This window comes from Bos mutus, chromosome X, assembly GCF_027580195.1.
Source record: "Bos mutus isolate GX-2022 chromosome X, NWIPB_WYAK_1.1, whole genome shotgun sequence".
Taxonomy (NCBI): domain Eukaryota; kingdom Metazoa; phylum Chordata; class Mammalia; order Artiodactyla; family Bovidae; genus Bos; species Bos mutus.
In genome coordinates, this window is record NC_091646.1 from 131,057,111 (window position 1) to 131,079,255 (window position 22,145).

Consider the following 22,145-nt stretch of genomic DNA (forward strand, 5'->3'; position numbering starts at 1 on the left):
ACTCTAAAAATCTCATTGTTTCTAGATTTTTAGATTATCACAGGTTCTTAGATGGTATTTTTTTTCTGCCTACAGCTATAAACCATGGAGGAAATGGTCAATTATATGATAACATCTATTTGCTGTAGTTTTAGAAAAGACGGATTCTTCTCTCGATAGCCTGGCCAGTCTCCAGGGGTCTTTTCCAAATAGGAAAGTCTATGTTTTAATGGAATCAGACCTCATTCCTTCTTGATTAAACAGTAGCAGATGGACATTACATGAGGTTTTTAAGCCTATTTTTACTCTCAGGGCAAACAGAATTGTATCTTAGGTAACAGATGAGGTCCTCTGGATTGAGTTTTTCCTCTGAGTTGAGTTTTCCTGTTTAGTGCTGTTGACATTTGGGCTGGATAATTCTTTGTGGAGGGGGTCATCTTGTGTATTGAAGGATGCTTACTGGCACCTCTGGTCTTCACCCGTCAGATGTCAATAGTTCTTCTCCAGTCAAAGCAACCCGAAGCGTCTTCATGTGTGCATTCATTCAGTTTCGTCCGACTCTTTGCCATGTCATGGACTATGCTGCTGAGTCGCTTCAGTCGTGTCCGACTCTGTGCGACCCCAGAGATGACAGCCCACCAGGCTCCCCCGTCCCTGGGATTCTCCAGGCAAGAACACTGGAGTGGGTTGCCATTGCCTTCTCCAATGCATGAAAGTGAAAAGTGAAAGTGAAGTCGCTCAGTCGTGTCCGACTCTTAGTGACCCCATGGACTGCAGCCTACCAGGTTCCTCCGTCCATGGGATTTTCCAGGCAAGAGTACTGGAGTGGGGTGCCATTGCCTTCTCCAACGCCGTGGACTATAACCCACCAGAATCCTCTGTTCGTGGGATTCTCCAGGCAAGAATACTGGAGCCGGTTGTCATGCCCTCCTCTGATGCTGATACAATTCCCCTTGAAGGCAAAATAACCCCTGGTTGAGAACACCTGCCTCAGCGATATCCCTGAGAAAAAGTATTGTAATTGTTAAAATGTTAACATTTTCCTGTACGGAAACCGCCTTGAAGGAATAGTTCTCATGCTCAGATTTTACTGGAGGACAGGAAAAAGTATTCGTATTTAAGGAAGACAGCAGAATATATACAAACTTCAAAGACTCCTGTTTTGCTTTAACATTGGCAGCAATCATGTCATATGTAAAGCGAGATGAGGGATTTTTTTCTCTTTAGTAACCGTATGCAATGATGTTAATGATCAGTGATAATAAAGTATGAGAAAAGAGGACAACTAAAACGCCTTTACTTTAACATGAAGTAAAATGGTTTTTTTTACTTGCAAAAATAAAATCAAATACTTGCAAAATTTAAAAAAATTTTCTTTAGTTTTTGTTTTGGGTATAGTTGATGTATAATATGATATAAGCTTCAACTATGCAATACAGTGACTCAGTATTCTTAAAGGTTATATTCCTTTTAAACTTATTATAAAATATTGACTACATTCCCTGTGCTGTAGAATATATCTTAGTAGCTTATTTCATGCATAATAGCTTGTACCTCTGAATACCCTTCTGTTGGGACAGTAACCTACTTTATTCCTAGAGAAAGGATTGCTCACCACTCCACAGGCACCCTGTGAAGGTAAAGATTGCAAGAGTTAGTCAATAAAGGATCCGTGAGGACTTCCCTGCCCATCTGGTGGTTAAGACTTCTGCTTGCAACGCAAGAGGTGCAGATTTGACAGCTGGTCCGGGAACTAAGATCCCATGGTGCCTCATGGCTGAAAAAAACAAGACATAAAACGGAAGCCGTGTTGTAACACCTTCAATAAGGACTTTTTAAAAGTGGTTCACATCAGAGAAATTAGACAAAAGCAAAGAGAAACAAAGAGACCACGGACAAAATGCCAGAATCCACTCAACGGGGCTTAAAGTATTAGCTCCGAAAGCATGCATGTAGATGAAAATGAGCTTATCGGTGTATCGATGTGATTTTGTTCAGTGTTTCATTTTATTTATGGCTATGCTGAGTCTTTGTTGCTGTGTATGGGAATTTCTTTAGTTGCAGCGAGCAGGGTCTACTCTGGTTGGAGTGTGTGGGTTTCTTATTGCCGTGGCGTCTCTTGTTGCAGAGCACCGGCTCTAGGCATGCAGACTAGAGTAGTTGCGTCTCCCAGAGCCTAAAGTGTGGACTCAGTACTTGTGGTGCACGCACTTAATTGCTCCCAGGCATGTGGGATCTTCCTGGACCGGGTATCAAACTGGCGTCTCCCACACTGCAAGGCAGACTCCCAACTAGCAGGCCACCAGGGAAGGCCCACTGTGGATTTTGAAGTACCTGTGGTCCAAGAAGATTAAACCTGGGCTGACCATCCTGAAATAGGTCCTGGTGATTCTTAGAAGAGAAGGTGGATCTTCAGAGAGTGGCCACCATGAAGAGATGGATGGTGTGTGTGTGTTAAGTGGAAGGTGGGAATACATCTGTAGGGTTATCAGGACTACGTCTGAAGAAGTTTTTTACCGAGTGGTACATGTTGGCAGGGCAGGGGAGATGGTCTAAAGTCTTTCAATTTGCTTTTACAGGTTTTTTTTTTTATGGGAATATAATTGCTTCACAATGTTGTATTAGCTCTGTTCTGCAAGAAAGTGAATCAGTCATACAGGTTTGTATAAACACACGCATGTATGGATTCTGACCAACCAACTGCTATCTTTCGGGAGGGGCTGCTTAAGGGGTATGTGACCATGTTCCAGATAACAGGATGGGGGCATAGAATTTTACTGGAAAGAGAAGGTGGATGTGACTGAGTGAAAAGAAAGGAGCTCATAAAGCAACGGGATTCTCTTTGTGCAAAGACCTGTTTGCATGTGATGAAAAGATCTGGAGAGACGCATACTGAAGTGTCAGTCATGGCAAGCACTTGCGGGTAGGGATCTGATGTGTCTCGTTAGTTTTACTTTCTGTTTTTTTTTGTATGTTCTGTACTGCACATACATTTGTTGTTGCTGCTTTCTCACCAAGTCACGGCCAACTCTTTTTGTGACCCCATGGACTGTAGCCCGCCAGGCTCCTCGGTCCGTGGGATTCTCCTGGCAAGAATGCTGGAGTGGGTTGCCATTTCCTTCTGTGGGTTGTTGTCATTGTTTGGATGCTAAATTGTGTCTGACTCTTTGCAACCACATGGACTGCAGCATGCCAGGCTTCCCTGTCCTTCACCATCTCCCAGAGTTTGCTCAAACTCATGTCCACTGAGTCGGTGATGCCATCCAACCATCTCATCCTCTGTCGTCCCCTTCTCCTCCTGCCTTCAATCTTTCCCAGCATCAGGGTCTTTTCTAACGAGTTGGCTCTTTGCATCAAGTGGTCCAAGTATTGGAGCTTCAGCTTCAGCCTCAGTCCTTCCCATGGATATTCAGGACTGATTTCCTTTAGGATGGACTGGTTGGATCTCCTTGCTGTTCAAGGGACTCTCAAGAGTTTTCTCCAACACCACAGTTCAAAAGTATGAATTGTTTGGCTCTCACTTCACTTTCACTTTTCACTTTCACACATTGCAGAAGGAAATGGCAACCCACTCCAGTGTTCTTGCCTGGAGAATCCCAGGGACGGGGGAGCCTGGTGGGCTGCCGTCTATGGGGTCATACAGAGTCGGACACGACTAAAGTGACTTAGCAGCAGCAGCAGCAGCTTTCTTTAAGGTCCAACTCTCACATCTGCACATGACTACTGGAAAAACCATAGCTTTGAGTATGTGGACCTTTGTCAGCAAAGTGATGTCTCTGATTTTTAATATGCTATCTGGGTTGGTCATAGTTTTTCTTCCAAGGACCAGGAGTCTTCTAAGTTTGTTTGGGTACCCACTTGTAAATTTCTACCACCTCCTTTAGAAATGAGGACAGTCAATTTTTTTTTTTTTCCCAAAAATGCACTGTCCCAATTCAAAAAGAACAGCCATTCATGAATTTTTCAGACTGTGTGAAGACACAGAACAGGCACGGACTCACCTTTTGAAAAACGTATCTACTTTTCTTGAAGACATCATCTGAGGATTCAAGGTCTTTCACGTTGCCTTCTGATTATATGGAGACGTATTAGCTGAGGATATAATGAAGACCAATGCCACCTGTCTATCGACTGTTTCACTTTGCTCTTCATGTAATTACTGAAATTTATTCATCAGTCAATTTGCCTTGATTGGCTCCTTTAATTATAAGGAGCCTTGAAGGGTAAATGGGGGTGCTGTTGAAATTACATTAGCTGTCTACCAAGGGACATGCAATTATAAAGTTTTCTTCAGTCTGTATCAGTTTGATTAATGCATCAATTCTACTCTGCTTTATCTTCCACTAAGGTCTGAGCGTGGCAGAAGAAGGGGGGAGAAAAACTGAATGGCAATATTAGAGATGATCCTTCAGATATGGACAAAATCACGTGCAGTTTCATTAATACATTGTTTAATTAGGACAGAAGTGGTTTAAGCCATCTGGATCGGTTACTACATTTGCCGTCATTTTAGGCACCGTTAATCTTTTTTTCTTTCCAAAGAGTGTGTTGCCTCATAATTAATTTTAATCAAAGCTTTATTGAGTTGCAATTCACATAAGAAATTTACACTTATTACTTTAAAAACTTGGAATTTACTGTGGAAAAGCTTTTTAAAAAGTATTTTCTAATTTGTTTGGCCGCGATGGATCGTAAATGCGGTAAGCGTGATCTTTCAGTTGCGGCACATGGGATCTAGTTCCCAGACAAGATGTGGAACCCTGGGCCCCCTGCATTGGGAGTGTGGAGCCTTGGGCACTGGATCAGCAGGGAAGTGCTGAAAGTTACACTTTTAAAGTGTCCATTTTTTATGCCTTCTGGTATACTCAGAGTTGTATATCTGTCACCACTTTCTTGTTTCAGGATGCTTTTATCACCCCCCGTAAGAAAGTGAAAGTCGTGTTGGACTCTTTGGGACCCCACAGACTATACAGCCCATGGGATTCTCCAGGCCAGAATCCTGGAGTGGGTAGCCGTTCCCTTCTCCAGGGCATCTTCCCAGCCCAGGGACTGAACCAGGTCTCCCACATTGCAGGCGGACTCTGTACCATCTGAGCCACCCGGGGGGTCTCATTCATTTGCAGGCATGTCCCATCTTCTCTTCTCTCAACCAGCGGTGCCCGTGAATCCCCTTTCTGTATATGTTTGCCTCTTCTGCACATTTCCCATTGACTGGGTGAGAGTTCACGTGGTCTCTTCTGTCTGGACTCTTTAGCTTAGGAGGGTAAAGTTGACAAAGCTAAGCTGCCTTGTAGTCGGCATCAGTCTTTCATTCGTTTTTATGGTTGAATCACTTTCTACTCAGTGCTGCGCGTGCGCGTGCTCGGTCATGTAAGACTCTCTGTGACCCCCTGGACTGTAGCCCGCCGGGCTCCGGATTCTCCTGGCAAGAATACTGGAGTGCGTTGCCATGCCCTCCTCCAGGGATTGAACCTGCATCTCCTACATCTCCTGTATTGGCAGGTGGATTCTTCACCACTGGAGCCACTTGGGAAGCCCATGTTGAGTGGACAGACCTCCTTTTGTCCAGCCATCCATCCATTGATAGGCATTTGGTTTGTTTCCACCTTTTGCCTCTTACAAATAATAATAATAGTATGCGTGTTCATATGTTTCACTCTGGACTCTCGTTTTTTTCTTGGGTATGTATCGAGGAGTTACACGGTTGGGTCATGTGGTCACCCTGCGTCCAGCCATTGAGAAACTCTCAGACTGTCTTCCCAAGTTGCCGGAACGTCTTACACTCCACCAGCAGCAGGTGAGAATTCCATTTTTTCTACATCCCACCCAATGCTTGTTTCCGGCTCTTTTCTCTTTTAGCCACCCATCAAAATGTAGATGGTGAAAATTCTAATCTTAAAAACTGAAGGAGTTAGAGATGATCATACTAAGTGAATCATGCTATGATATCACTTCTATGTGGAATCTTAAAATAATTATGCAAGTGCAATCATGTCTAAAACAGAAATGGACTCGCAGACAGAGAAATCAAATGTAGGGTTACAAAGGGGAAAGGAGTGGAGGGATAAATTGGAAACTTGGGATTAAGAGACACACACTACTGTATATAAAATTGAAGGCAGGAGGAGAAGGGGTCGACAGGGGATGAGATGGTTGGATGGCATCACCGACTCAATGGACATGAGTTTGAGCAAACTCCGGGAGTTGGTGATGGACAGGGAGGCCTGGCGAGCTGCAGTCCATGGGGTCGCAAAGAGCTGGACACGACTGAGCAACTGAACAACTATTACATAAAACAGATAGCAAACAAGGACGTGCTGTATTTCACACGGAACCCTACTCAGTATCTTGTAATAACCTACGATGGAGAAGAATCTGAAAAAGGAACATATATTTATTTGTTTCTGCATTTTCTCACTTCTCTGGTTGAATTTATTCTTTGGAACTTGGGCAAGGTCAAAGGGAGACCAAAGCTTTTCTACAGACCAGAAGCAGGGGACATGGGTGTGTGTGTGTGTGTGTGTGTGTGTGTGAATGTTATGTGCGTCTGTCTGTCTGTTCCTAGGAAGACCCTGCAGCCTCCTGCTTGACTTGAGTGTAAGTGAATCTTTTGGAAATTCAGTGTCGGATCCTTGTCTACCTGTGCGTATCTGAGTCAGCAGGAGCTGGAAACAAACAGCTGTTTCTCTACTCTGTGCTAGAATTCTCTCCTTGTTCACTATCATTACACAGACCGTTATCTGATCAGTCTGGGTCAGGAATCTGGGGATGGGTAACCGTAACACAGTCTTTCTGCTCCAAAGGGTTGTGTTGCGTCTGTGCTTAGTTGCCTAAGTCACGTCTGACTCTTTGCAACCCCCTGGACTGTAGCCCACCAGGCTCCTCTGTCCATGGGAATTCTCCAGGCAAGAATACTGGAGTAGGTTGTCATTTCCTTCTCCAGGGCATCTTCCCGACTCAGGGATCGAACCCAGGGTCTCCCGCATTGCAGGTGGATTCTTTCCCATCTGAGCCACCAGGGAAGCCCTGCATGAAGACCTAAAACCCTGCAAATCACACATAGAAGGAATCTCTCTGTATAAATCCCTGGGCTGTAATGGCTCTGAGTTTTAACTTCTATACATAGGAGGGACTGATTTTAAAACTTGCTGAAAAGGAGTTGCATAAGGTAATCAAGGGACAATATCTGATGCATTTTAATATGAAGAACAGGTCACCCAGCAGATAAGTGCACTTGAGGTGTATGCCTTCGTTTTTTCCACAAAATATAAAATTTACTCCTTTGCACACAATGTACGTCAGCCGGAGTTAAGACCAGGTGGAACAGCCATGAGTAGGTATTGATAATAAACATATGCTCACATTACGCAAATTTTGTCTTGCTATTTTTCCCTCCTCTGTCTCATTTTTGCTGTCTTCCCTTGCCCAGGCAGCACTAATATTTCTGGAATCCGTAAAAGAGGGAAATAAAAATGAATAAAGGCTAACACAAAGTCGTCGTTGCGTAAACACGCATATTAAAGAGGACAATATGCAGATTGAAAATAGAAGGGAAATTCCCAGAAGAGACAAAACGCTTGAGAGAGAAAGGATTTTAAGATTCTCGTTCCCTTCACTTCCTCAGTGTTATGGATGTTCCGAACTGCAAAGCTATGGCTTTCGCAGAGCTTGTGGGCGTTTCACTCACAAGACATAGAGACCTTTGAGTTTGACTTAAGTGTTCTGCGATTTTCACGTGGTAATGTTTCCTCACTTAAGGCACAGACCTTTTATTTTCCTTTGCAGGATCTGAGGATGGAGCAGTATTCTAAACTCTGTAAGCAAATATCATAACTTTTTGGTTAGAGACTCATATTCTCTCCCCCCCTTTTTTTTTTAAGTTCAACTTTTTTATTGGACTATAGTTGCTTTACGATGTTGTGTTAGTTTGTGCTGTAGAACAGCGTGATACAGCTGTAAGTATACAGATCCCTTCCCTCTTGAGCCTCCCTCCCTCCCCCATCCCGCGCTGTTAGGTCATCACAGAGCCCCGAGCTGAGCTCCCTGGGTTATAAGGCAGCTTCCCACTAGCTGTCTATTTTACACATGGTCGTCTTTATAATCAGTACTGGTCTCTCAATCCATCCTACCTTCTCCGTTCCCCCTCATTTCCACAAGTTCCTTCTCTACATCTGCATCTCTATTCTTTCTCTAAAAATAAGTATGTCTGTACCATTTTTTTGGGACTTCCCTGGTGGCTCAGACGGTCAAGAGTCTGCCCGAAATTCGGGAGACCCGGCTTCGATCCCTGAGTCGGGAAAGTCCCCTAGAGAAGGGCATGGCAACCCACTCCAGTACTCTTGCCTGGATTATCCCACGGATGGAGAAGCCTGGAGGGCTACAGTCCATGGGGGTTGCAAAGAGTCGGACACGACTGAGCGACTAAGGCTTGTACCATTTTTCTAGATCCCACATATATGTGTTAATATGATATTTGTTTTTCTCTTTCTGACTGACTGCACTCTGTATGAGACTCTAGGTCCATTCGTCTCCCCACAAATGAACCAATTGTGTTCCTTCTTTATGGCTGACTACAGTGAGATGCCACCTCGTACTGGTCGGAATGGCCATCATCAAAAAATCTACAAACAGTAGATGCTGGAGAGGATGTGGAGAAACGGGAACCCTCCTACATGGTTGGTTGGAAGGTAGATTGATAATAGCCATAATGCAGAAGAGTATGGAGGTTCCTTAAAAAAAACTAGAGTTACCGTATGGTCCAGCAATCCCACTATTGGGCATAGAGCCAGAGAAAACCGCAATTCATAAAAGACACCTGCAACCTTACGCTCACTGCAACACTATTTACAACAGCCAGGACATGGAAGCAACCTAGATGTCTTCAAAAATCAAATGGATAAAGAAGATGTGGAACGTGTGTACAATGGAACGCTGCTGCTGCTCAGTCGCTTCAGTCGTGTCCGACTCTGTGCGACTCCATGGACGGCAGCCCACCAGGCTCTTCCGTCCCTGGGATCGTCCAGGCAAGAGTACTGGAGTGGGTTGCCATTGCCTTCTCCGACAGTGGGATACTACTCAGCCATAAAAAGATTTTCATTTCGATTGAGCTACACAGACACCCCCCCCAGCACACACACTCATTCTCAACTCAACCAGCTATACGTACTGTAGGTTGTAAAAGTATACTTTCACAAATTAGCCCATGCAAATATACTTAATCCTTTTTAACATACCAAAATAGTGCACGTCATATCTAAGAGATAATCGTGCCCTGTGAATTGCTCAAATAACTAGAAAAAGGCCTATAAATCCTTTCTAAAAGATGACGTCACAGACATAAAATCGATTTCTTTGTATAAGGAGCCTATACAAACAATCAATAATAAAACACCACCCCCAGCAGCTTTGATTCCTGATTGTAAATGAAACGGTTGTGTGATTTTATCAGCGGAAAAAAATATTTAAGTGAGCTATGAGCTGTTTTATTTTTCAAGCAGTCACGAAAGAAGAGCTTTTGCGTGTGCTTTTTCTGTATGCTTACATTAGTTCGGTCACCAGATTGTTTGATGTTTCTGAACTGTTTGATATTTTCAATGGGGAGATGTCGAAAAGAAAAAGCAGAAGATGCTGCTTTTCATTGCTTGCATTGATGTCATTTGTCCATTAAAAGCTGAACTGTGAGCATGTGAAAGCCTGGGATTGTATGTGTGTGTGTAACTGGGTTAGTCAGGGTTCTCCAGAGAAACAGAACCAGTGGGATGTGTGTGTGTGTGTGTGTGTGTGTGTCTGTGTATGTGTGTATTAGAGAGAGAAAGCAGGATGTATATGCGTGTGTGTGTGTGTGTGTGTGTGTGTGTATTAGAGAGAGAGAGAGCTTCCTGATAGCTCAGTTGCTAAAGAATCCGCCTGCAATGCAGGAGACCCCAGTTCATTTCCTGGGTCAGGAAGATGCGCTGGAGAAGGAATAGGCTACCCACTCCAGTATTGTTGGGCTTCCCTGGTGGCTCAGCTGGTAAAGAATCCACCTGCAATGCGGGAGACCTGGGTTCAATCCCTGGGTTGGGAAGATCCCCTGGAGAAGGGGAAGGCTACCCACTCCAGTATTCTGGCCTGGAGAATCCCTACAGTCCATGGGGTCACAAAGAGTCAGACATGACTGAGCAACTTTCACTTTCAGAGAGAGAGAGAGAGAGAGAGAGAAAGCAGTTTACTATTAGGAATTGGCACCTACGATTTTGGAGGTGGACAAGGCTGACAAGTCCATTCTGTAGAATGGGCAGGCAGACTGGGGAGCCTGAAAGAGCCAGTGGCCTGGATGAAGTCTGAAGGTTGTCTTACTGGAGAATCCCTCTTTGCTGGGAGAGTCTGGTCCTTTAGGTCTAATCGGTCCTTCGACTGATCTGGCGAGGCTCACCCACATTGTGGAGAGGTCTCTGCTTTACCCAAAGGTCATTGACTTACGTGTTCTTGTCATCCAAAAACACCCTCCCCATGGACATGTGAAATTAACTTTTCTACCACTTGTTCTTCCCTTGTGTTTTTTCAGTGAACCTTCATCCTCCATTATCAGATGGTGGGAAGTGAGGTGATGACTGGTAGCCCATCCTTGACCATTGTGGATGGATGTAGAGAAGCCAGTTGAGGTCAAAAGGGCTTTCAGATTCCAGAGCACACTGGAGAGGCTTGTGTTATAATTTATGCTAAGAGAAAGCAAGAAAGTCGGGATTCACTGCCTGGTGTGTGCAAGTTACAGATGCCACCTCTGCTTTCTCAATTAACTACACAGTTATTGCTGTTCAGTCGCTCAGTCGTGTCCGACTCTTTGTGACCCCATGGACTGCAGCACGCCAGACCTCCCTGTCCATCACCAACTCCCGGAGTTCACTCAAACTCGTGTCCATCGAGTTGGTGATGCCATCCAGCCATCTCATCCTCTGTTGTCCCCTTCTCCTGCCTCCAATCCCTCCCAGCATCAGGGTCTTTTCCAATAAGTCAACTCTTTGCATCAGGTGGCCAAAGTACTGGGGCTTCAGCTTCAGCATCAGTCCTTCCAATCAATATTCAGGATTGATTTCTTTTAGGATTGACTGGTTGGATCTCCTTGCAGTCCAAGGGACTCTCATGAGTCTTCTCCAACACTACAGTTCAAAAGCATCAATTCTTTGGCGCTCAGCCTTCTTCACAGTCCAACTCTCACATCCATACATGACCACTGGAAAAACCATAGCCTTGACTAGACGAACCTTTGTTGGCAAAGTGATGTCTCTGCTTTTAAAGTCTGAGGATGCGGAGTGCTTTATTCTGATGCAGTCTGCCCTTTGAGGAGCAGAATGGGTGCCAGGGGGCGTCTTCTTCACACTGGAACTTGCTGTGTCTGGACTCAGCCTCATGTTTATCTGATGCATGTGGGTTTTAATTGTGTTTAGCATTTAATAGCAACAGACAGAGCCCCATGCTAATAAAATTCATCTGCCGTTGCCCTGGAGAGAGAGGTGCTCCAAAAATCAGTTCTGGTTAGCGAACACATCATCGGTTGCATTAAAAAGATTGCTAACCGTGGCTTCAATTCTCCCTGGCTGGTCTGGGCCGCTGAGTAAATCCTGGATAGAAGGAGCGTTTGAACTTGGGTCCCTGATATTTAAAATCATTACATTTCAAGAAACGGTGCCAAATTCCAAAAGGGGTGGATGAAGAGATGCACGTTGACAAGGAGACGTTGTGGCATCTCAAGCTTCCCTTTCCAGCATTTAGCAAGAATTAATAGTTTCACACGTTTCCTACCCAGTTTCCCCCAGAATGAAGAGTTTCATGACTTTCCTAAGGGGTGTGTCCTCCTTATTAGCTGCATGGAAAGAAGTAAGCTAATAACCTCCATGTTCCCTTTTCTTTATCTGTAAATAAGACCAGGTGACTGAGACGGTAAAGAATCTGCCTGCAATGCAGGAGACCCAGGTTTGATCCCTGGGTTGGGAAGATCCCCTGGACAAGGAAACGGCAACCCACTCCAGCATCCTGCCTGGAGAATCCCATGGACAGAGGAACCTGGCAGGCTGTAGTCCATAGGGTTGCAAAGAGTTGGACTCAACTTAGACTGAACAACAACAACGATTGTCCCATCTGTGTGATTGGTTGAATCTGCGGGTGTGGAAATCTGACTTTCGGGCAGAGCGTTGTTCAGTCACTCAGTCGTGTCCGACTCTTTGCAACCCCATGGACTGCAGCACGCCAGGCTTTCCTGTCCTTCACTATCTCCTGGAGCTTGCTCAAATTCATGTCCATTGAGTCAGTGATGCCATCCAACCATCTCATCCTCTGTCGTCCCCTTCTCCTCCCGCCTTCCATCTTTCCTAGCATAGGGTCTTTTCTAATGAGTTGGCTCTTTGCATCAGGTGGCCAAAGTATTGCAGCTTCAGCTTCAGCATCAGTCCTTCCAATGAATATTCAGGACTGATTTCCTATAGGATTCATTGGTTTGATCTCCTTGCAGTCCAAGGGACTCTCAAGAGTCTTCTCCAACACCACAGTTCAAAAGCATCAATTGTTGGGTGCTCAGCCTTCTTTATGGTGTAAGTCTCACATGCATACATGACCACTGGAAAAACCATACTTTGACTAGACAGACCTTTGTTGGCAAAGTAGTGTCTCTGCTTTTTAATATGCTAAGTTTGTCTTAGCTTTACTTCTAAGGAGCAAGCGCCTTTTAATTTTATGGTTGTGGTCACCATCTTGGCAGAGGGTCAGTTCAGTTCAGTTCAGCTGCTCAGTCGTGTCTGACTCTTTGTGACCCCATGAATCGCAGCACGCCAGGCCTCCATGTCCATCACCAACTCCGGGAGTTCACTCAAACTCAGGTTCATCAAGTTGGTGATGCCATCCAGCCATCTCATCCTCTGTCATCCCCTTCTCCTTCTGCCCCCAATCTCTCCCAGCATCAGAGTCTTTTCCAATGAATCCACTCTTTGCGTGAGGTGGCCAAAGTACTGGTAGGAGCCCCTAATCTCTCCATACTGTTGAAGGGTACACTGTATATCTGTCAGGGGACTAAAATTCGGCAACATGGGCACAAATGCAGTGATTCCAGATACAAAGGAATCCCTCAGAAAAACGCTGGCCTCCATAACTTGCCCTCATGCTGGCCGCAGCGTTCTGATCAAAGACGAGGCGAAACCAACATTCCTGGCCTAGCAAGGATTCCATGTTATGATGTCATGTAGCCATTCCAAATGTGTAGAAGCCTAACCCTTGGGGAGAGTGCGGAAAACAGGAAAAGGCAGTGTTCTATCTGCTGATGTGTTAGCCTGCTACCTTCATAGGGTTAAGACATGTATCAAGTAGGGCCCACCGTCTAATGAGTGCAGTTAAAACATAAGCAAAATGATGGATATTGGCTCCTTTTTTACGAATATCTTTCTTGCATTTTTTACAATATTGCTTCTGTATACAAGTTCTTCGGTATTATTGTTTAGAGTCCACATATAAGTGATACCATGCAATAGTTCTTTCTCTGTCTGACTCGCTTCACCCAGTATGATCATCTCTAGATCCATCCATGTTGTTGTAAATGGCATTATAGCATCCTTTTTCATGGATGAGTGATATTCCATTGTGTGTGTGTGTATATATATATGCCGGGAGCCGGCATATTGCATATTGAGTGCATATTGCATATTGAGTGCAGCACTTTTCAGGATCTGGAATAGCTCAACTGGAATTCTATCACTGCCGGTAGCCAGCGTGAGGAACTCCGCCCATGACAAAGGTCATGAGGAAGGAGGCTCGGCACACGCATAAAAGGCGGATCGAGCCTCAGGAGTCCCCTGGAAATTCTCGAGCATTTACACCCAAAACCAGGCAGTGTATTGATTAATATAATTGGTGTAAATAGTAGCTTTAATGTTTGTAACCTGGGACCCTTGAGTTAATTCTTTTCTTGTTATAGCCCACCACACCTTTGCTCTGTAGGAATGCAACTTTATCTAATGCTTTTTTGGAGGGTGGCACCTGACCAATCACCTTTAGAGAAAATAAGTTTTCTGAAGAAAAGGTCTTAAAATGTTAACAGGCCTCCGGCCAGAAGATGATGCAAATCACCTAAGCTTTTGCATATGATAAGTTTGCAGGAAGAAAGCCTGGTTTGCTGCAAGACTCTACCCTTCCCCATTATCCTCTATGCATAACTTAAGGTATAAAACTACTTTACAAAACTTCTGCCTCTGAGCTCCTTCCTTCACATGTCTTGCCCTACCTCCCAACTTTCTCACCGGCTTCTCTGTAGCTCATGGCACCTCTGTTCTATTTCCCCTTCTACTAGCCTGGCTTGCTCCCTCACTTCCTTTGCAAGGTACCATTTTCACAGGATCTTTCCCTAACCACTCTGTACAAAAGACCTCCTTCAGTTACTCGCTACTTCTACGTTTTGTTTTTTTTGCATTTCTTTTTGCCACATGCCCAGGATGTGGGATGTCAGTTCTCCAAACAGGGATTGAACCTGTGTCCCCTGAAGTGGAAGTATGGAGTCTTTAACCACTAGAGTCTTAATCACTCTACCTCCTGGCCAGTGAATTCCCTCTACCGCAGTACTTTTGTATAACTAGACAGAGCATGATGAGATTCAGATGAAGCAATAAGATATGTTGTCTAAAAAAAAAAAAAAAGAAAAGATATTCTCTAGAACATAATTCCACATAAATGTATACATTAGTTTTATAACGAAGACCCCTTTCATAGATTCTGATTATGATAGGATTTATTACGTGACCATCAACGCTTATAGATTATTGTTGGTGTTGTTCAGTCACTCAGGCGTGTCCAACTCTTTGTCACCCCATGGACTGCAGCACACCAGGCTTCCCTGTCCTTCACCGTCTCCCAGAGTTTAGTCAAACTCATGTCCATTGAGTCGGTGATGCCATCCAACCACCTCATCCTCTGTCGCCCCTTCTCCTCCTGCCCTTAATCTCTCGCAACATCAGGGTCTTTCCCAATGAGTCAGTTCTTTGCATCAGGTGGCCAAAGGATTGGAGCTTCAGCTTTAGCATCAGTCCTTCCCTCCAATGGATATTCGGGGTTGATTTCCTTTAGGATTGGCTAATTTGATCTGTTTGCTGTCCAGGGGCTTTCAAGAGTCTTTTGGAAACTGTTATTCACTCAGCTGTATCTGAATCTTTGTGACCACATGGACTGTAGCCCACCAGGTTCCTCTGTCCATGGGAATTCTCCGTGCAAGAATAATACTGGAGTGGGTTGCCACTTCCTTCTGCAGAGGAATCTTCCCAACTAAGGGATCAAACCCGGGTCTCCCCCATGGCCGGCAGATTCAAGAGTCTTCTCCAGGACCACAACTTGAAAGCATCAATTCTTCAGTGCTCAGCCTTCATATTATTAAAAAAATAAACTGAGCTGGGAGGAGAGTCATAATCTGATGGCAAATAGTTACTTTCCCAGGGAATTCAGCCCTTCCGATTCTATAGAGAGGATTCAACGTCTTCCTGGTTTCAGGCAGCCAGGCTCAGAGGTGTTCCTTCAGACCTTCTCAGGAGGAAGGTCCTGTCTGTGTTCAAAAATACAAGTACCATGGGCTTGGGAAGTGTTGGGGGGCTCCAGGTTGATCTACTGGTTACCAACTATTTGTGTTGTAACCAGAGAAAGATTTCTGGGAGTCTCCCCAACATACAGGTATGTACAAGGTACCCAATCCTTTAAAGCAAACATGTAAAAAAATCACTAATTTTTAACCAATCGGCTGTCTTCCCCATCCATGCCTTCCTGATCCTGCTAACAGGAGGCCACCTTCCAGCCACCTTGGTCATCCCAAGAGAGAGATTGTTGTTAAACGCGAGGAGAATACGCTCATGGATCAAGCTGGTCTTCATGATGGAACATCCATTCCACCATCTTGCTTTGGTTTCCCTGTGTCCTTTTGAGCATCTCTTCCCAGGGTTTATTCTCACCTCCACACCACCACTTTCTCTTGTCTTTCCCTCTGTCGATTTGAGAGGCCCTTTCCTGGGTTTATTCTTGCTGCCAACATTACCGTATCTTGTTCCCCACGACTGTAGTCACATACATTGTAAACAGTTTACAATGATCATCGAAACCATTGCAAGGACCACGTCGATGGCTTTGGCCATAAACCTGATCGAGTCACTCAACTATTACTACTGTAAAATTTATTTTATATACGGCCCGAGAAACCTTCAGGGCAAACTAAACAAATGAAGTGTGAATGTGTTCCCTTCCTATTTTTAACTATCACCTCCATACTCAATCAAGTTTTTAAAAAATACATAACGAATGAATTAGTAGGTATTTTGAAAGTTCTTTCTGGAATAGATGCGTAACTATTTTAACCACTTAATTTCAAGTCAAATTCAAATTCAAATTTAATTTGAAATTTTCCCTGGTGGCTCAGTTGGTAAAGAGTCTGCCTGGAATGCGGGAGACCCAGGTTCAGTTCCTGGGAGGGAAAGATCCCCTGGAGAAGGAAATGGCCAGCCACTCCAGTATTCTTGCCTGGAGAATCCCATGGATAGTGGAGCCTGGCGGGCTACAGTCTATTGGGTCGCAAAGAGTCCGACATGACTTTGACGAAACCACCACCATCGTGATCGCTTGCTAGTATTTCAGACAAGTGGAGTCTTAAGGTAGATCAGAGAAAACCCTAACTAGGAGAAGGCAATGGCACCCCACTCCAGTACTCTTGCCTGGAAAATCCCATGGACGGAGGAGCCTGGTAGGCTGCAGTCCATGGGGTCGCTAAGAGTCGGACACGACTGAGCGACTTCCCTTTCACTTTTCACTTTCATGCATTGGAGAAGGAAATGGCAACCCACTCCAGTGTTCTTGCCTGGAGAATCCCAGGGACGGGGGAGCCTGGTGGGCTGCCGTCTATGGGGTCGCACAGAGTCAGACACGACTGAAGCGACTTAGCAGCAGCAGCAGTAATGGATAAGTCATCGTGGAACATTCAACTCCATTCTTGAAAGGCACCGCCTTACTCTGCAGCATGAAGCTTAAAGCCACTTTAAGCTGCTTCCTTTATAAATGAACAGAACCAAAATACCAAAAGGCTTGTTCACATACATGTTGGAATCAGCTGAGCACACAGGGCATTGGCTATGATATTAAACTATTGCCTTCTTCCTTTCTTTGGATAATGGCTTTTACATTATTTTAAGAGCAAAAACATGGCTATTTGCGGCTCGGCACAAAACCAATTTGCTTTACACTGTTCTTTAAAGGCTCTGAAGCGAGCGGAATTTGCTAAGTTAGCTCATTTCCCGAGATTTGAACAGTCTTGCAGCATTTGCATATTTCTCTGCCCATTTATTCACAGCAGGTGGTATGAACACCCCAAAATTCCTAGATGGGTCATCACCAATCATGTGATAAAAGTGACTATACTCAAAAAAAAAAAAAGTAGCTATTCTAAAATCAATGCTCATTCAAAATCCATCTAAAACTTGAGCCATAAAATTTGAAGTAACAAGCATCTGTGAAAGCACTAAAACAGATGAGCATTTCTTTAGAGGCTTAGACCATATTATGAATCATTTTCCTTTCACCATAACGGTGTGAAGATAATAGGAAAAATGAAAAGAACTTGCATCACGTCATCACATTTGAAGATGAGCCTGCAGAGTATATATATATATATATACAGGGAGTTTAAAATGAACACACCTACAATTCCTTTCAGGGACTGATCTCCTTAATGAAATTATAATTTCTGCCTCTTTGATGGACCGATATTTGTCAAGATCAGTGGATCCCGATTTCTTTTTTTTTTTTTTTTTAACTTTTATTTGCTTCTTTTATTGTTGTTGTTTTTTTGGTAGAATTTGTTCCCAGGCTGTAAATTTTTGTTTCTACACTTTCTTCTGGGATATTTTTTTAAAATAATTATTTATTCAGTTATTTGGGCTGCTGTCAGTCGTCACTGTTGAATACGGGCTTTCTCTCTAGCTTCAGTGTGCGGGCTTCTCATTGATATGGTTTCTCTGGTTGTGGAACACGAGCTTTAGCGCACAGGTTCAGTAGCTGGGGTGCATGGGCTTAGTTGCTCTGTGGGATGTGATCCCAGGACCAGGGATGAAACCCATGTCCCGTGCATCGGCAGGCGGATTCTTCACCACTGGACGACCAGGGAAGTCCCCGGATGTCTGTTTTATTGGTGGGTTCGTTTCTCTGGTAAAGTCTGAGAATACAGTCTCGTGCATTGTAGATTTGTCTCTGAAGGTGGTTGTGTGAAAGTTGCTTGGTCGTGTCCGACTCTTTGCGAGCCCATGGAGTATACAGTGCATAGAATTCTTCAGGCCACAATACTGGAGTGGGTAGCCAGTTCCCTTCTCCAGGGGATCTTCCCAACCCAAGGGTCGAACCCAGGTCTCCCATATTGCGGCCGGATTATTTACCAGCTGAGCCCACCAAGGAAACCCTGGTAGGTTGAAGGTGGCTGGCTGGCAGTCAGCTGAAAAGACATGGTTTCCCTGACTAGTTTCTAGGGAGAAGGAGGATCAGGTGTTTGTAGATACCAAGAAGGAAACAACTAAGAAATGAAAATATTTGAGACACACAGATACACGTGTGTGTGCTCAGTCGTGTCCGACTCCTTTCGACCCCACGGACTGTAACCCGCCAGGCTCCTCTGTCTGTGGGCTTCTCCAGGCAAGAACACTGGAGTGGGTTGCCATTTCCTCCTCCAGGGGAATCTTCCCGACCCAAGGATTGAACTTTCATCTCTTCCATCTCCTGCATGGGCAGGCGGATTCTTTATCACTGAGCCATCATGGAAACCCATCTATTGTTATGTTTTAAAAAATGGTAAAAGGGGAAGCCAGCAGTCTCTGGAGATGGCAGAAATTCCAGTGGGAATCCTTCTGTGCTGACATGTTTCAGGCCGGTGGCAATCCTTCTGCGCTGACAGGTTTCAGCTTTTTTTGTTTCCTTGCTTACCGAGGGCATTGTGACATTTCAAAGAAGAGCTCTTTTTTCTGTTTGTTTCTTTTCCCCAAATGAAGATGTGTGAGCTTTCCTTCCGCATTCACGACTCTCTGATTCCTTCCTGGGGGGCAACTCTTGTCTCTTTTCAGCTCATCAAAGTGTGCACGCACAGATGTGTCTGTGTGCACGCCTGTGTGTGTGTCCTCTCCTGGAGAAAGATTCGGCGTTCTGTTGGTACCCGGGACACATCAGTGTCCAGGCGGTGGACGCCTGTCATAAACTAGACTCTTGCCTCTGGCCAAGCTTCAGGCTCAAATGTCTTTTGAGCAACAGACCCTCCACAGAGAAGTCGGCCCTTTTTGTCAGCGGATGAAACGCGACAAGCCTGCAGCTTCGTAAATGGGCTTCTCTACAGCGATGTCTGTCAGTTTTAGAATCGCTTGCTGCATTTCTTTTTCCATCAGCCTGCTTGTTGAGTTTAAAACGAGGGTCTGTGCAGTTATCCACATGTCTGAGCTTACAAATAGGCAGGATTTAAGCATTCTCCAGGGAGTCTCCCTGGTGGTTCAGCTGGTAAAGAATCTGCCTGCCAATGCAGGAGACGCGAGTTCAGTCCCTGGTCCGGGAAGGTCCCCTGGAGAAGGAAATGGCAACCTACTCCAGCATCCTCACGAGACTCCCATGGACAGAGGGGCCTGGCGGGCTGCAGTCCACAGGGTCACAAAGACTTCCACATGACTGAGCATCTGAACAACAGTATCCTAGCCAAGGGATGTATGTTAATTTAGCCAGTATTTAAGTGTTCTAGATTCCAGGGTTTTTCCCCCCACTGAAAAATGTAACAAGCATTTTGATTATCTATTTTAACCTCCAGCAGTATATGGAGAACAGTGTTTATGCAGTCAAATATTTGGATTAAAGACTAAAGGCATATCTAAATATAAATGCTTTACTTGCATAGGTATGAATTTTCACCCAGAAAAGTAGGATTCACGGACGATCCTTATATCCATGCATGTCACTGCCTACTTTCAATTATCTTCACCCATTATTTCTATCATCCATCACTTCTATTATCATTTCTATCATTCCTTTCACCAGGGCATCTTCCCAACCTCGGGACTGGACCTCGGTCTCCTGCCTTGCAGGCAGATCCTTTACCCTCTGAGCCACCGGGGAAGCCCATCATTTTGAATGATTTTCAGTTTAATACACAAATGTTTGCATCTGATTGTGAACGTTTGCTTTATAACGTTTGTTGATGTTTGGTACTTTCTTAAAAATTTTTTTTTTAATTTAACTTTTATACTGGAGTATCAGAGAAGGCAATGGCGCCCCACTCCAGTACTCTTGCCTGGAAAATCCCATGGGTGGAGGAGCCTGGTAGGCTGCAGTCCATGGGGTCGCGAAGAGTCGGACACGACTGAGCGACTTCCCTTTGACTTTTCACTTTCATGCTTTGGAGAAGGAAATGGCAACCCACTCCAGTGTTGTTGCCTGGAGAATCCCAGGGACGGGGGAGCCTGGTGGGCTGCCGTCTATGGGGTTGCACAGAGTTGGACATGACTGAAGCGACTTCTCATCAGCAGCAGCAGCAGTGGAGTATAGATTTACAATGTTGGGATTTTCTTTTCTTTTATTATTATTATTTTTTAAAATTGGAGTATAATTGCTTTACAAGGTTGGGTTAGCTTCTGCTGTACAAAAATGTGAATCAGCCACGTGTATACACAAATCCCCTCCCTCTTGAGCCTGGTATTTCCTTGTTTATTTTAGTTTTTAAAAAATTTTGTTTTTTTTTTTTTTTTAAATAGGCATGCAGCCCTCTATTTAAGTTTGCAAAGTCTCTGCTTATAGTTCGGTATGTTATTTGTGCCTATATTACACAAATACATTTATTGACAAAAACACTCTAGCTGTGCAAACATGTTGCTCTTTAAAAATGTCCAGAAAATCCCATTTCTTCCCATCCCAAGATAGATGTGTAAAGCATGCATAAGGGGAGTCTGGCGGGCTACAGTCCATGGGGCTGCAAAGAGCTGGACACGACTGTGTGACTAAGCACAGCCCAAAAATGAACTCCGGTGTGGGAAAACGACTCTATGGGCTGTCACATGTACCATTTTGGTGTCTCTTTTTATATTTACAGAAATTAATCAGTTTACAGAACCATTACAGTAGTGAACATTTTAAAATCCACAGCATCACAGTTTGCTTTTCGTGTTCTAGGATTCCTAAAAGTGAGAGGTTTTTTTTTTTTTTTAAAGTGAGAGGTTTTGAATGCTTGTCCTTCCAAATGTGTGGTAAACATCTACTCAGCTTTCTGGGTATTTATAGTGGCTTAGAGTTTATAGAAACAATTTACGGCTGTTTCTGTGCATTGATTTATAATTATTCTTATTTTTTATATTGCTGTGCTACATAATTAACACCTAAATCCAATTTTGTTTCAAATCACTGGCCAAAGGCAGGGATGACATGTGATCAATAATTCTTGGAGGGATTATTTCTCTCTAAGGATATTTCAGTGAGAGAAAGAGAAACAGGGCTTAAATCACTTGAGCATGAAGGAAATGGCAAAAAAAAAAAAACAACAACAACAACAAAAAACAAAAACCTTTCTCCTGTTCTAGGGGCCCCTGTGTGCATGCTAAGTAACTCAGTCATGTCTGATTCTTTGCAACCCCAAGTACTGTAGCCCACCAAGCTCCTCTGTCCATGGGATTCTCCAGTCAGGAATCCTGGAATGGGTTGCCATGCCCTCCCCCAGGAGATCTTCCCGACCCAGGGATCGAACCTGCATCTCTTACATCTCTTGCACTGGAAGGTGGATTCTTTACCACTGAGTCACCTACTAAGCTCCCAGAGGGGCCCCCTGCCCCACCCATTTAATCACTAAAGATGCTGAGCCCTTTGCCTCCCACTTCCCTGGTGGCTCAGACGGTAAAGCGTCTGCCCGCATGCGGGAGACCTGGGTTCAGTTCCTGGGTCGGGAAGATCCCCTGGAGAAGGAAATGGCAATCCACTCCAGCACTCTTGCCTGGAAAATCCCATGGACGGAGGAGCCTGATGGGCTACAGTCCATGGGGTCGCAAAGAGTTGGACACGACTGAGGGACTTCACTTGCCTCCCACTTGATTTAATCAAAACAGAGTACGTGGCACAGTAAGCCAGGCTGTTATTCCCATACCGCTCCTTTGACTTTTGTTGCAAAATCTCCTGCC